This window comes from Heterodontus francisci, unplaced genomic scaffold (genome assembly GCF_036365525.1).
Source record: "Heterodontus francisci isolate sHetFra1 unplaced genomic scaffold, sHetFra1.hap1 HAP1_SCAFFOLD_43, whole genome shotgun sequence".
Classification (NCBI taxonomy): domain Eukaryota; kingdom Metazoa; phylum Chordata; class Chondrichthyes; order Heterodontiformes; family Heterodontidae; genus Heterodontus; species Heterodontus francisci.
Window position 1 is genome coordinate 5433545 of NW_027141852.1, and position 15159 is coordinate 5448703.

Genomic DNA, 15159 nt, shown 5'->3' on the forward strand with positions numbered 1-15159 from the left:
GTACTGGAAAATGGGATTAGAATAGTTAGGTGCTTGATGGCCGGCACAGACACGATGGGCCGAAGGGCCTGTTTCTGTGCTGTATAACTCTATGACTCTATATCAGAAACTGATAGATCTGGACAAAAGCTGATGCTCACATACAAGTTGTTGAAAGATATGTGGTGAAACTCACATAGCAATAGCAGAAACAAACAGTCACAGACCAAAAACTGAAACATACAAAGTAAAAACCCACATTCTCGCACTCGAAATTCACAGTTATGAAGTGAAGTTGACTCTCTCCTCCCAGGCACTGACAGGTACAAAAGAAAACACACACTAACATACCAGGAAATGAAAGGCTGCATTTGCTGACAATGCCACCACTAGGTGGCGCTGCATCAGCACATGTGCAAAAGCAGCCTGTTCAAATCAGACCGCAATTGTTGACAACGCGATCGGTAGGTGGCGCTGTTTTGGCACATGCGCAGATACAGCATGTGCCACGAAAACGTCACAGCCTGCGACTGTAGCAGCTGCCAGGTCTAAAGATGGCGCTGGTCAAAAAATCACAGAGATGAAACCTAACAAACACGAGTCAGAATACAATGGCCGGAGTGTGAGAGTGGAGCGCGCCGGGGAGAGCAGTGCAGGGAGACCAGCGGTAGCGGTGCCCGGGGGAGGGGTGTGAAAGGGGGAGACCAGCGGTAGCGGTGCCCGGGGTGGGGGGGGGGATGAAAGAGGGAGAGGGAGGGGGGATGGGAGAGGGAGGGGGGGCATGAACGAGGGAGGGGAGCGATGAAAGAGGGAGAGGGAGGGGGGGATGAAAGAGGGAGGGGGAGAAAGAGGGAGAGGGAGGGGGAGGAAGAGGGAGGGGGAGAAGGGGAAGAGGGAGGGGGGAGAAGAGGGAGAAAGAAGGAGAGGGAGAGGGAGGGGGGGAGAAAGAGGGGGGAGAAAGAGGGAGGGAGAGGGAGTGGGGGAGATGGGGAAGAGGGAGGGGGGAGAAGGGGAAGAGGGAGGGGGGAGAAGGGGGAGAAAGAGGGAGGGGGGAGAAAGAGGGGGGAGAAAGAGGGAGAGGGAGGGGGGAGAAAGGGGTAGAGGGTGGGGGGAGAAAGGGGGAGAGGGTGGGGGGAGAAAGGGGGAGAGGGAGGGGGGAGAAAGAGGGAGAGAGTGGGGGGGAGAAGGGGAGAGAGAGGGGGGGAGAAGGGGAGAGAGTGGGGGTGAGCAGCGGAACGGAAGAGGAGTGCCTTTTTCTGTGCATGCGCTATTAACACAACAGCAAAAGACTTACTGGCCAGTCCCTGGACCCGGTGACACCAAGGTCTTCGCACGCTCGCTCCCCGCGGCTCTCTACGGCCTCTCGCTTCCGGCCCTCTCCATTCAGCCCTTCCCTCCAGCTGCGGATGCCCAATCCAGTTGCTTTCTCCCCTACCCAGTTGCTTTCTCTACTTCTCCACAGTACTTCAGGCATTGCAACTGTTTGGTCCCTGCATTTTGCATGCTCCCTCTCCCCACCCCTCCCCCTCTTCACCCACCCCTCCCTCTACCCCCCCACCATAGTTGAATATCTGAAGTGCAGTTGCAAAGTCAGGGAAATAACATGCAAAACAAAACCTCAACAATTCTGGGTTTAATTATTGAAAAGTTTTATTAAGTTCATTAAGTATCCGAGGAACTGCTGTGCATGGATACATGAGTGTTGTGTCCAGCATTCCCGTTAGACAGACAGGCCGAGTCTCTGCTATGCACAGCTAAAGAGATTGTTCCTGGAGAGCCTTGTGGTGAATGAACGCTTGGCTCTCTATTCCACGACTGTATTGTCCATGTGAAGAAGGCAAAGTCACAAGAGTCTGAGCTCAGTCTATTCTTGGTGAATGTTCCCCAAGCGCATCCCAATGTGCATTCCCAATTCATCCAAAAATGCAATGTTCCTTTCCACATCGTGATGAGCTCCGCAGCATGATCCAGTTGCCTTCATTGCTTGAATGCTGACCGTAAGTCTCGAGGATTGTTTTCTCGACGGCATGTTTTACATGAAAAGAAGAAAAGCAAATCAGAGTCAGAGCTTCCCTCCCTCCAATGAAATTAGGGTTGGGCATGCTTTATGCTCTGCAGTATAGGCCAATGAATCACTTAGTACCCACCTCAGCTGTAGGAGGCAGGATGATGTAACTGCCCTTATCTCGTGATGGTTCAATGCTGCTCTCAGGGAAAACATGAATGATGTGAGGGTGCTGGAAAAAGAAGCACATTTCTTTTGGACTATGAACATAAAGCAGGCCATTTAGCCCAGCTGTTCCCTGCTAGTGGTTATGCTACTCGTGCGTCTTTCCATCCATTCCCATTTAATCCTGCCTACTACTATCAGCATCATCTTCCATTTCTTTCACTCTTATCTACCTTTGCCTTAAAGCAACACTGAGGATGGAGAATGGTGTGGCTGCACTCCCACCTCACCAGTTGTGTACGCAGCAAGAGCATTCACATTTGTGCTACCACTGGACACGGCATGCTTGTTTCTTTTAGTGCTCAGTCTCTTCTTGCTGAATGTTCCCCAAGTTCTTGACCCCTTTGGACGCCTTCTCTGCTTGACAGGCAGCAGCTGGCAATTGCGGAGTCTCACAAGGCTCTGCATGGTTGTTTCAAGGGCGGATAGGGAAACATGTGGCAGTATGTCCACGTGCACTGCTTGGATGGGTGCAGGAACAGGTGACTGTGTAACTGAACAGCAAGGAGAGGGTACCGCAGGTGGGGGAAGTGGAGCTTTGAACAGGCAGGCATATGTATGGTCCATCAGATCATTAGGCCAGGGTGTGAAATGCTCAGGATCCATGGATTGTGGCACGCGACTGATGTCCAGCGCGTGGCCACCTCCATCCGAAGGTGCTTCCGGGCAATTGTTGGGCAAATTAATTGGCTCCATCTCATCAGCCAGTCCTTGTGTCCTCCCACCCTCCCCCCTTCCCCCCCCGTCCCTCCCTTCCCTTCCCTCCTTTCCCCCCTCCCTTCCCCCCCTCCCTTCCCCCCTACCTTCCCTCCTTCCTACTTCCGCCCTGCCCTCCTCCCTTCCCCTTCTCTCCTCCCTTCCCTCCCCCTCCCTTCCCTCCTCCCTACCCCCCTTCCCTCCCCTTCCCTTCCCTCCCTTCCCTTCCCTCCCCTCCCCTCCCCTCCCCTCCCTTCCCTTCCTTCCCCTCCCTTCCCTCCCCTCCCCTCCCCTCCCCTCCCCTCCCTTCCCTTCCCTCCCTTGAAATGTATTTTCAGAGCAACTTACCTTGGAACAATCTCCTCTGTCTAATAAAAATGAAGCAAATGTCCAAAATGACTAAATAATTGAGATAAAATGCCCGACGAAACCTCTCCTCCTTCCATTTTCAAAAACTCGCGCCGAAGCATTCGGAAGATTGACGCACATGCGCACACGGGCTCTGGTCATCTGCGCATGCGCTGCGGTCCGAATTGCCAGGACCAGTTTGCGCATGCGCTCAGGCCAACCTGACGTGTTCCCCGAGGAAGATGACGTTACGCGATGACGTCGTCTGCGCATGCGCAAACTGGGCCTGGCAATCCGGACCGCAGCGCATGCGCAGAGGGTCCGAGACCGTGTGCGCATGTGCGCACCGCGGCGCATTCTGATGACGTAGCGTTGTCATCAATCACTTTGTTCAAATAAAACGTCCCAGTCAGCGACGTTCTGGCAGCTGCCAGGACTAAAGATGGCGCTGCTCAAATAATCACACAAAGGCAATGTAAAGCAAAACAAAGGCCATGTGTTTAAATGACAGCAGGGAATGGCTGGTGAGATCGGGCGGAGGGGGTTAGGGTGGAGGGAGGGGGGGTGTGGAATGGCCGGAGAGATCAGGCGGGGGAGAAAGACCGGAGAGATCAGGTGGGAGAGAATGTCCGGAGAGAGCGGGGAGGAGGAGGAGAGCACACCCACCGCCACCAAGGTCTTCGGCCGCTCCCTCCCCACTTCCCCCATGCTCTCTACTTGCTTCCCCCACACTCTCTCCCCGCTTCCCCCACGCTCTCTTCCCACTTCCCCCACACTCTCTCCCCGCTTCCCCCACGCTCTCTACTCGCTTCCCACCCCTCTCCCCGCCCTCTCCCCTCACTTCCCCCGCTATTTCCCCCCACCCTCTCCAACCCGCACTACCCCCGCCCTCTCCTTCTGTTAAGTATTTCCGTGACCTTGTCCTATCAATACCTTCTCCTTTGTTATCTCTTGCCCCACCCCCGCTTTACTTGCTTAAAATCTTTTACATTTCTTATATCTGCCAGTTCTGAAGAAAGGTCACTGACCTGAAATGTTAACTCTGTTTCTCTCTCCACAGATGCTGCCAGACCCGCTCAGTTTTTCCAGCACTTTCTGTTTTTATCATCGATTTTCTTCTTTTTTACTTTGCCGATGTCTTTGAATATATTGTGGATCCTTCTTCAGAGTGTCTTCTTTCACCAGGGAGTTCTGACCTCTGTTGATGTTGATCGTAATCAGCTTCAATTTGCTGATAGTTTTGGAACTGAGCAGATTTCCTTTGCTTGATTCTACAACATGGAACACAGTCTGACATGTGGACCCATGGGAGGATTTAAAAGTAACTTGGATGATCCCTAGGACTGGTGGAGGAGTATCTGATCCATGGGAACCCAGGTTCAATCCCGGGTTTCAGCAATTCTGCTTCCTTATGCGTCCCTTGCCTTGGTTCTGATTTTCCAGTTGCACAATTTACTTTGAAATTATTTACCAAGCACCAGTGGATTGGATTTGAGAAACAACACAGAGTCATTTACAGCACAGAAGGTGGTCGTTTGGCCTATCACGTCCATGCTGGCTCTCCCCGGAGCAATCGAGTCAGTTCCACTCACCAGCTCGATCCCTTTCCTCCTGCAAGTTTCTTTCCTTCAAGTATCCATCCAATTTCCTTTTCAAATCATTGATTGTCTCTGCTTCACCACACTCGTGGGCCGAGACATTACCACCCACAACATAAAAAAGTTCCACCTCACCCAAGGATGCGAAATATTTATATCTTCTATATTTAGCTTATTCTCTATTTCTATGAGAATAGACTGGCAGTCAACATGAAAAGGAACCCAAAAATCTTTGAGCAGCATGTAAATGATAAGTGGGTAGTAAGAGGTAGAGTGCAGCCAATTAGGGACAAAGAGGGTAATATATGCTTCGAGGTGCAGGGCAATGTTAATCTACTTAATGAGTACTTCGTATCAGTGATCATTAAGGAAGTGGAATGGGACAAAATATCATTAGAAGTGCAGAGAGTAGGGGCAATGGATAGGGTACAAATTGAGAGAGGGAGGTACTAAAAAGGCGGAGCAAAGCAGCACCGCAAAGTGCTTCGTGATAATATCCAGGGCATCACTAAACCAGCAATCCGCCGCCTGGTTCGCCGTGGCGGGGTCAAGCGGATTTGGTTTGATCTATGAGGAGACTCGCGGGGTGTTGAAGGTATTCCTGGAGAATGTGATCAGGGATGCGGTCACCTACACAGAGCACGGCAAGCGCAAGACGGTCACTGCCATGGATGTGGTGTACGTTCTGAAATGGCAGGGCCGCACTCCACGGATTCGGCGGCTGAACAACTCGACCCTTTCCAGCAAACACACAACAAAGGCTCTTCTGAGAGCCACCCGACGCCTCACACAGAGAGAGCAGTGACCTGGAAACGGGAGCTGGGATAGGCTGCTCAGAACTGACTGGAATAAATCTGTCCTGTATTCGGGAATAAAACTGGAATCCCCGAATTTGACATTTCATTTGCAGCAAGGATGTGCAGTGGATTTGATTTTCTAAACGGGCTGTGTAAACAGTGCCCGAGGTTCTACAGTTAGTTATTTCCCCAGTCGACACATGCCCTCAGTGAAAAGCCACATCTTCTTCTTTGGCCTCCTTGTCTCGAGAGACAATGGGTAAGCGCCTGGAGGTGGTCAGTGGTTTGTGGAGCTGTGCCTGGAGTGGCTATAAAGGCCAATTCTAGAGTGACAGGCTCTTCCACAGGTGCTGCAGATAAAAGTGGTTGTCAGGGCTGTTATGCAGTTGGCTCTCCCCTTGCGCTTCTGTCTTTTTTCCTGCCAACTGCTAAGTCTCTTCGACTCGCCGCACTATAGCCCCGCCTTTATGGCTGCCCGCCAGCTCTGGCGATCATTGGCAACTGACTCCCATGACTTGTGATCAATGTCACAGAACTTCATGTCGCATTTGCAGACGTCTTTAAAGTGGAGACATGGATGGCTAGTGGGTTTGATACCAGTGGCGAGCTCGCTGTACAATGTGTTCTTGGGGATCCTGCCATCTTCCATGTGGCTCACATGGCCAAGCCATCTCAGGCGCCGCTGCCTCAGTAGGGTCTATAAGCTGGGGATGTTGGTCACCTCGAGGACTTCTGTGTTAGAGATACGGTCCTGCCACCTGATGCCAAGGATTCTCCGGAAGCAGCGAAAATAGAATGAATTGAGACGTCGCTCTTGGCTGACATATGTTGTCCAGGCCTCGCTGCTGAAGAGCAAGATACTGAGGACACAGGCTTGATACACTTGGACTTTTGTGTTCTGTGTCAGTGTGCCATTTTCCCACACTCACTTGGCCAGTCTGGACATAGCAGTGGAAGTCTTTCCCATGCGCTTGTTGATTTCTGCATCGAGAGACAGGTTACTGGTGATAGTTGAGCCTAGGTAGGTGAACTCTTGAACCACTTCCAGAGTGTGGTTGCTGATATTGATGGATGGAGCATTTCTGACCTCCTGTCCCATGATGTTCGTTTTCTTGAGGCTGATGGTTAGGCCACATTCGTTGCAGGCAGTCGCAAACCTGTCGATGAGACTCTGCAGACACTCTTCAATGTGAGATGTTAATGCAGCATTGTCAGCAAAGAGGAGTTCCCTGATGAGGACTTTCCGTACTTTGGTCTTCGCTCTTAGACAGGCAAGGTTGAACAACCTGCCACCTGATCATGTGTGGAGGAAAATTCCTTCTTCTGAAGACTTGAATGCATATGAGAGCAGCAGGGAAAAGATGATCCCAAACAGTGTGGGTGCGAACAGTTCCGGATCCAAAACGTTAACTCTGCTTCTCGTTCCAAAGATGCTGCCAGACCTGCTGAGTGGTTCCAGCATTTCTTGTTTTTATTACATTGGTTTAAATTGTCGACCTGGCAGAAAGTTTGAATTCGCAAAAGGCGCCAACTTCAGTGTCGGAAAGAAGCGATTACTGGAAAATCTATTTAAAGTTGTTCGTAAAATATTTTCCACCAACCTTTAAAAACCTTTGTTTATTCCACTATTTTCGCCACAAATTCCTGGCGCTATTTTACGCACAGTTTTAACCTGTCATTTTTTTCCCACTTCTTATCTGTAACTGGCGGTAAAAGACTCCATTCAGCAATCCTTAAGGGACCAATAACTCAAACTTGGTGTGGAAAGGAATAAATTAGACTTTTGGTAATTCCCCTTCACACAGGGAGCAGGGGGACAGTGAGAAGCCACTGAAATAGTTGCTTAAACATTTTAAATAGATCTTATTCTGTCCTGTTACTGACATGCTGGAATTAGACAGTAATCAGCCCTTTCACAGAGACTGTGGGTGGCTCTGAAAAGAGCCTTTGGGTTATTAGATGACATTTTGGCCGCTTTCCTTTTTCTGGAAGCTCTGAGCGCTGGTTTTCTTGGGCAGCAGCACGGCCTAGATATTAGGCAGCACCCCGCCCTGTGCGACGATCACTCCTCCCAGCAGCTTGTTGAGCTCCTCGTCGTTGCGGACGGCCAGCTGCAGGTGTCTGGGGATGATGCGGGTCTTCTTGTTGTCCCCGGCCGCGTTACCACCCAGCTCGAGGATTTCAGCGGTCAGATACTCGAGCACAGCAGCCAGATAGACCGGGGCTCCCGCACCCACACGCTCAGCATTGTTGCCTTTTCTCAGGAGCCTGTGAACACGGCCCACCGGGAACTGCAGTCCAGCCTGGGAGGAGCGAGACTTGGCCTTGGACCGAGCTTTTCCGCTGGTCTTTCCTCTTCCAGACATTTCCACAATCTCACAAATACTTTCACAAAGAATGGATAACTACCTCAGCATTAAGCATCCACATGGGGTAGACAGGATGGTCAAGCAGTCTGAAATGGTGCATTCAGATCACAACGCTCTCTGGAGGGGTGGGTTTAAATCCCACTTCTGACAAGTTGTGCTTTGACATGACTACAGGCATTTGGGAGCAGTGGTGAAAAACACAGAGCATGAAAGAATTTTGACAACCAAAATCAAAACGAATTCAAAGATATTTCTTCAATATATGGGAGTAAGAGGCAACAGAGGAAAATGTAGGGCCCATCAAAGAACTAAAAAGTAACCTATGTGTCAGGGTTGAAGATGTTGGTATGTTTGTTAATGAATAATTTACTGTCTTCACAAATGAGGGGGTGATGCAGACATTATAATTAAGGAGAAGGAGTGTGAAGCATTGGACATGATAAACTGAGGGGGAGAAGAAGTATAAATGGGATGAGCAACCTTGAAAGTGGATAAATCATCAAGGCCGGATGAAATGTACCCCAGGCTGTTAAAAGAAGCCAGTGAGGAAATAGTGGAAGGTCTGACCATCAGTTTCCAATCCCTCACTGGATACAGGTGTGATGTCAGAGGATTGGAGGTCTCTGCAATAAAAGCAAAATTCTGCAGATGCTGGAAATCTGAAATAAAAACTATTAGTGCTGGAAATACACAGCAGGTCTGGCAGCATCTGTGGAGAGAGAAGCAAAGTTAACATATCTGTTCTGATGAAAAGTCACTGACCTGAAATGTTAACTTTGCTTCTCTCTCCACAGATGCTGCCAGATCTGCTGTGTATTTGCAGTCCATTTTGTTTTTATTGCTAACATTGCACCATTGTTGAAAAAGGAAGCAGGAGATAGACCGAATAATTAAAGACCAGTCAGCCTAACCTCAATAGTGGGTGAATTATTGGAATTAATTCTGAGAGACAGTTTAAACTGTCACTTAGAAAGGCTCAGATTAATCAAGTATCATCAGCATGGATTTGTTAAGGGAAGCTCCTGTCTGACTATCTTGAGTGAATTTTTTGAAGAAGTAACAATGAGGATTGTGAGGATAGTGCAGTTGATGTGGTCTACATGGATTTTAGCAAGACTTTTGACAAGGTCCCACATGGCAAACTGGTTAAAAAAACATAAAAGCACATGGGATCCAGGGGAATGTAGCAAACTGGACATAAAATAGACTCGGTGGCAGGAAGCAAAAAGGAATTGGGTACGGGTGTTTGTGCAACTGCAGGTCTGTTTCAAGTGGTGTTCCACAGGGCTCAGAACTAGGTTCCCTGCTTTTTGTGGTATATATTAATGATTTGGACATGAATGTAGAGGGCATAATCAAGACGATTGCAGATGACATGAAAATTGAACGTGTTGCTGATAGCGAGGAGGATCGCTGGACACTGCAGGAAGATATCAATAGACTGGTCAGGTGGGGAGAATAGTGGCAAATGGAATTCAAATTGGACAAGGGTGAGGTGATGCATTTGGGAGGTCAAAAAAGGCAAAGGAATACACAATTAATGGGAGAACACTGAACGGTGCAGAGGAAGTGAGGGACGTTGGAGCGAATGTCCACAGATCCCTGAAGGTAGCAGGACAGGTCAATAAGGTGGTTCAGCAGGTATATGGAATCCTTTCCTTTATTAGTTGAGGTATAGAATATAAGGGTGACCTGGGTGTCCATGTCAATAAGTCACTGAAAGCTAACATGCAGGTGCAGCACTCAATTAGGAAAGCTAATAGTATGTTAGCCTTTATCACAAGACGATTTGAGTACAGGAGTAGTGAATTCTTGCTTCAATTGTACAGAAACTTGGTTAGACCGCACTTGGAATACAGTTTTGGTCTCCTTACCTTAGGAAGGATATTATTGCCGTGGAGGGAGTTCAACGAAGGTTCATCAGACTTCTTCCAGGGATGGTGGGACTGTTGTATGAAGAAAGGTTGGAGAAACTGGGGCTGTATTCTCTAGAGTTTATGAAGAATGGGAGGTGATCTCACTGAAACCAACAAAATACTTAAACGACATTCAGGGTAGATGAAGCTAAGATCCCTGGTTGGGGAGCCGAGAACCAAGGGAAGGAATTTCAAAATAAGGGAGTAGCCGCTTAGGACAGAGATGAGGAGAAATTTCTTTACTCAGAGGTTTGTCAATCTTTGGAATTCTCTACCCCAGAGGGCTGTGGAAGCTCAGTCATTGAGTATGTTTAAAGCAGAGGTTGACAGATTTCTAAATACAAATGACATAAGGGAATATGAGGAAAGTGTGGGGAAAAGGGCATTGAAGTGGACGATCAGCCATGATCATATTGAATGGTGGGCCAGGCTCGATGGGCTGAATGGCCGACTCCTGCTCCTATGTTCCTATGTTCCTAACTCCACATGATCAGCGAGGCACAGCCTCAGGCCGACTTGGTGGGTGGTGCAAACAGATATTACTGCTTCTGATCTTCACCAGAACAGAGTGAGATGTAACATTGAACATCAATCAGACTGCGAGAGAATACAACAGAATAATACACATGGAGAGACACTGTGGAATAACAAATAGATTTGATTGGAATGTTGAATTCTGATTGGAATGGATAAAACAGCAGATTAAATTGGGATTCTCATTGATCTGGGACAGAAAAGAGAAACTGATGGAAAGAAGGGAAGAAGAAAGAAAAGAAAGGATGGAACTGTTCACTTTTTTCAGTTTTTTCACTCACCCATCAAAGCTGGATAAAAAAAGTTGCAAATAACAGAGAATTTCACCAGAAAGGGAGATTAAGTGCTGTCGAAACCTTGGATCGAAGGATGCCCCAACAGATCACCTGTTTAACTGTCTCCTCACTGGGGGATTTCAAGCAGTGAGTAATATTATTCTCTACGTTTGTTAAATGAACCCAGAACTGTCACTTGGAGTTAATATCTGTGTTCCGACTCCTGAATTATGAAAGTGTGACTTTATCAATATTTTCTGGACACACTTCCAGCTGAAAGAACTAAGAACTCTTTTCTAATTTACACAATACTGTATACACACTCATCAAGCCTCCTAAGCTAGCATCCTTGGTGCTGCTCTCTCTTCTCCCAAATCTCGTCTCATTTGACTGTTACATCATCACTCTGACAGTGGGAGGGGTTGATCCCACTGTCTTCAGCATTAACCCTTTACACCCTTATCCTACACTGTCAGTCAGAAAAAAATGGTGAGAGGGTACTTCCTTCATTTATCGAAAAACCAGCTGCTCCCAGTTGAAAATCAACTCAAACCCATCAGCGAGAGAGAGAGACTGTCAGAGAACTTCCTGCATCCAGTCCTGACCCTGTCACACTCAGCAGCTGCTCGCCCAGACCCCATTCTCCTCAACACTGAACATTGTTACCGAGACACTTCAAATACTGTTGAGAAAAGGCAGGAAAGGTCAAAGTTCACAGCTGTTTTGAATAGAACAAAGTTTAATATCTTCTCACCGTTTCTCGGTAACCACATGAGACAATGGTTTTCTTATTTGGTTCCTTTGATTTTTCTTGTTCCTGACTGAGAAATATTCCAAACCTCAGATCAACCCTCCCACTTGTGTCGTGTCCCAGTCTCAGTTACAAGCAACACATAATGACACACACACTTTGAAACAGACAACACGGTCACACTTTCCTTCAGTGAGATTAGTGTCGAGCTTTTTTTCCAGGTCGAATGCAACTGTGAACAAATTTGTATCAAAGAAGTTGCCTTTGAAATATCAGCACTGAATTTCTGAACGAGGAGGAAGAGCCATTCCAAACTCACATCCTGCACAAAGGCTGTTTTCTCCTGTGAATGAAATTCATCATGTAATTTGAATTCTCAGTTAAAGTTCACAAGACACAGACATAAATGTTGATACGGAAACTTCTCAAGCATATTGCAAATATGAAATAAGGCTCCGCTGGGAATCGAACCCAGGATCTTCTGTTTACAAGACAGGTACTTCAACCAACTAAGCTACAGAGCCAGATCACAAGTGCGGTTGCAATTGAAATCTGAGGTGGTTACTATTTATTCTCATCCCACTTCTCCACAGGTCACAACAAAAATTTTAACTTTTCCCACTTACTGATACAGTCAATCATATGCTCTACTTTTCCCAGAATAGGAGACACTTAATGAACAACAAAATTATCAGTTTCTTATAGAACAAGTTTTAACTAATCATGAAGTAAAGCATAAACACACTGGTGGAAATTTTAAAAGTTCCCTTTTTACCTTAACCAACATTTAAAGTCCCTTTCTTACCTCAGCTGAACACACGCACACACACATACTGAAAAAAAAGGGATTTTTCTATACAATTCAGGGCTCTGTTAAAGACAAAAAAAACACTTGGACTGATTACTTGCTCATTTCTGAAGAAAACAGCAGATGAGATATGTTGTTCCAAAATTGACATGCAGTCTAATTTCCGAGTACATGTACACAGGTCACTCGGTTCTTTTAAAAGAGTTTATTTAGAGGCGGGGTTGAGAATTAATTTTAGCAGGCTTTCTTCAAAGACAGAATATGAGACGAATTGACACAGTGAACTTCTCAGAGTCTTTTCTAGATTTGCTGCAAAACAAGGTGGGTTGCGGTCTTCTCTCATTCCTTGACACTTCTTCTGGCTAACTTTATCAGCTGCTCACTCCAGAAGGTAAAACACAATGACTGCTCCAAACAAAAGCTTGCGATTTTTCTGCCCTCTTTGGTGCGCGCTGCTGCTGCCGGGCTTGTCCAATCAAGAGGCACGACTGACTTCTCTGTCCACATTTCCCCGTTACCAGGGCTTCTGTTCTACATTTATCTTGAGTTGTGACAACTTGTCAACATAGTTGTCAAATTAATACTTTCAGTGCCCTCTTGAAAAATAACTGGTCTTACATTTATTCAGTTTGATTATAATTTCCTCAACAAAATAAAATTCACAAAAAAAAAATTCAAAGTCCCTTCCATAACATCATGTACTTTCCCTGAGCTACAGGTTACTGCAAGTCTCTCTGGCTGTGTTTTTTTCTGTTGATTTTGCACTCAGGTTCTTTCTGAATCCATGTGTTTGCAGTTCTTTGTGCGTGAGAGACATGGAGATATGCTTAAAGATTTCCCAACAAATTATTCATATCTCCGTCTTTCTCCGAACTTTGTACAAACACATTAATGTGGGAATCACACACACCAGGCCGTCAAACCTCTCCGCTAAACATTGAAATGTGACAGTGTTTATTGTGACGGGGTTCCATTTATTCAGACACATCTGGTATAAAGGTAATAGTGATCAAGATGTGATTCACACATGTAATGTATTTGTATATTATGTTCATGAGGTAATGATGTAAATTAACAATTCCTTGCACTTCCCACACTTGGTGTACATTTTCTCTGCTGATGCCCCCTGAATATATCAGAGAAAATGGTGATGAGGATGAGATAAAAGTCCGAAAATATTGGCAGCAAACAGCAGCAGGGACGGCAGTGAACAAGATCAGCCAGCTCCTGGTGAGCTACCTGCTCGGATGATGGAGATTGAGGGTGGATTGTGTGAAGCCTGGGCCACAGACTGTCTCCTCAGTTGAATGAGATGCCGCAGGGTCTCAGTGTGCATCCGATTCAAAGTGATATTTTTGGAAAATATGGCTACACCCATGGGATACATGGCTCGGAACATATGAGAGGGCTCGAGAACCATTCAGTTCATATATTGAAAGAATTGAAATGTTTTTCAGAGCTAATAACATATTGGAATGTGAAGATGAAAATATAGAGGTCAAGACTCTGTATAAAGCAATTCTTGAGGGCAAGAAAGCAATTTTGCTAATGGAAATTAGCCTGGAAGTGTATGACCAGCTGACAAAGCTTCCTGCTCCCATCAAGGCAAAAGATGTGCCATTCAAAACAATCATCACCAAGTTAGAGGAACATTTCAACCCTAAGCCACTAGAGATCACGGCAAGCTAGAAATTTGGAACCAGAAAGCAGAAAAGTAGTGAATCAGTTGGTGAGTACATTGTGACACTGAAGAATTTATCACTGCATTGCAGCTTTGGCACATTCTTAGACGGTACATTATGAGACAGATTTGTGCTTATATTGGTGAATGAGAAAAGATACGAAACACACAAAATCCGACATTTGAGCTAGCGTGTCAGATTGCTCTTTCCATGGAGATAGCATCAAAGAATGCTCGGGAATTTCATCCTGTGCCAGTGATAGTAACACACTTGAGGGGAGCTTAAAAAAAAACTGGAAAATGGGCTTTCAAATGGCAGATAAAATTTACACAGAGAATTGTGAAGTGATACAATTTGGGAGGAAGAATAAGGAGAGGCCATCTAAATGAAATGTTACAATTCTAAAGTGGGTGCAAGAACAAAGAGACAATGTACACCAATCTTAGAAGGTTTGAAAAGGCTGCTAAGAGAAAACAGGACACTTGGCTTTATTAATAGAGACATAGAGTAAAAGCAAATAAGTTATGATAAACCTTTATAAAATACTGGGTCTGAATGGCCTACTCCTGTACCTCCACAGAAAGCTTCCATTCCAGGTTTACACACACTCATCAGGATCACTCTCCACAGATCCCACCACTCCATGCAAGGATATCTCCCTCACGATCAGATCACAGGTCCTTAGTCCTACCACATCCAGTCATGAATGATGGTGGACAGATGAGATGAGGAGGCTCCAAAAACATCCCCATCCTCAATGATGCTGGAGCCAAAGCTGAAGCATTTCTAACAATCTTCTGTCAGAAATTGCTCAGTGGATGATTCATCTCGGCCTCCTGAGGTCCCCAGCATCACAGTTTCCAGTCTTCAGCCAATTCGATTCACTCCACATGATAGCAAGAAACAGATGAAGGCACTCGATACAGCAAAAACTATGGGCCCTAACAACATTCCGGTTCTAGTACTGAAGACTTGTGCTCCAGAACTAGCTGCACTCTCAGCCAAGCTGTTCCAGTAGAGCTACAACACAGGCATCTACTGGACAATGTGGAAAATTGCCCAAGTGTGCCCTCTCCATAAAAAAAATCAGGACAAATGCAATCTGACCAATTGCCGCCCCATCAGTCTACTATCAATCATCAGCAAAGTGATGGAAGATGTCATCAACAGTGCGAT

At 46.5% G+C, this 15159-nt stretch overlaps 1 non-coding gene across 1 annotated transcript; it reads right to left on the reverse strand.

Annotated features, from left to right (window-relative positions):
- Positions 1 to 11943: 11943 nt before the first annotated feature.
- trnat-ugu (transfer RNA threonine (anticodon UGU)) lies at positions 11944 to 12017 on the reverse strand. Its single transcript has one exon. It is a non-coding gene; the product is annotated as a tRNA-Thr (tRNA).
- Positions 12018 to 15159: the final 3142 nt, after the last annotated feature.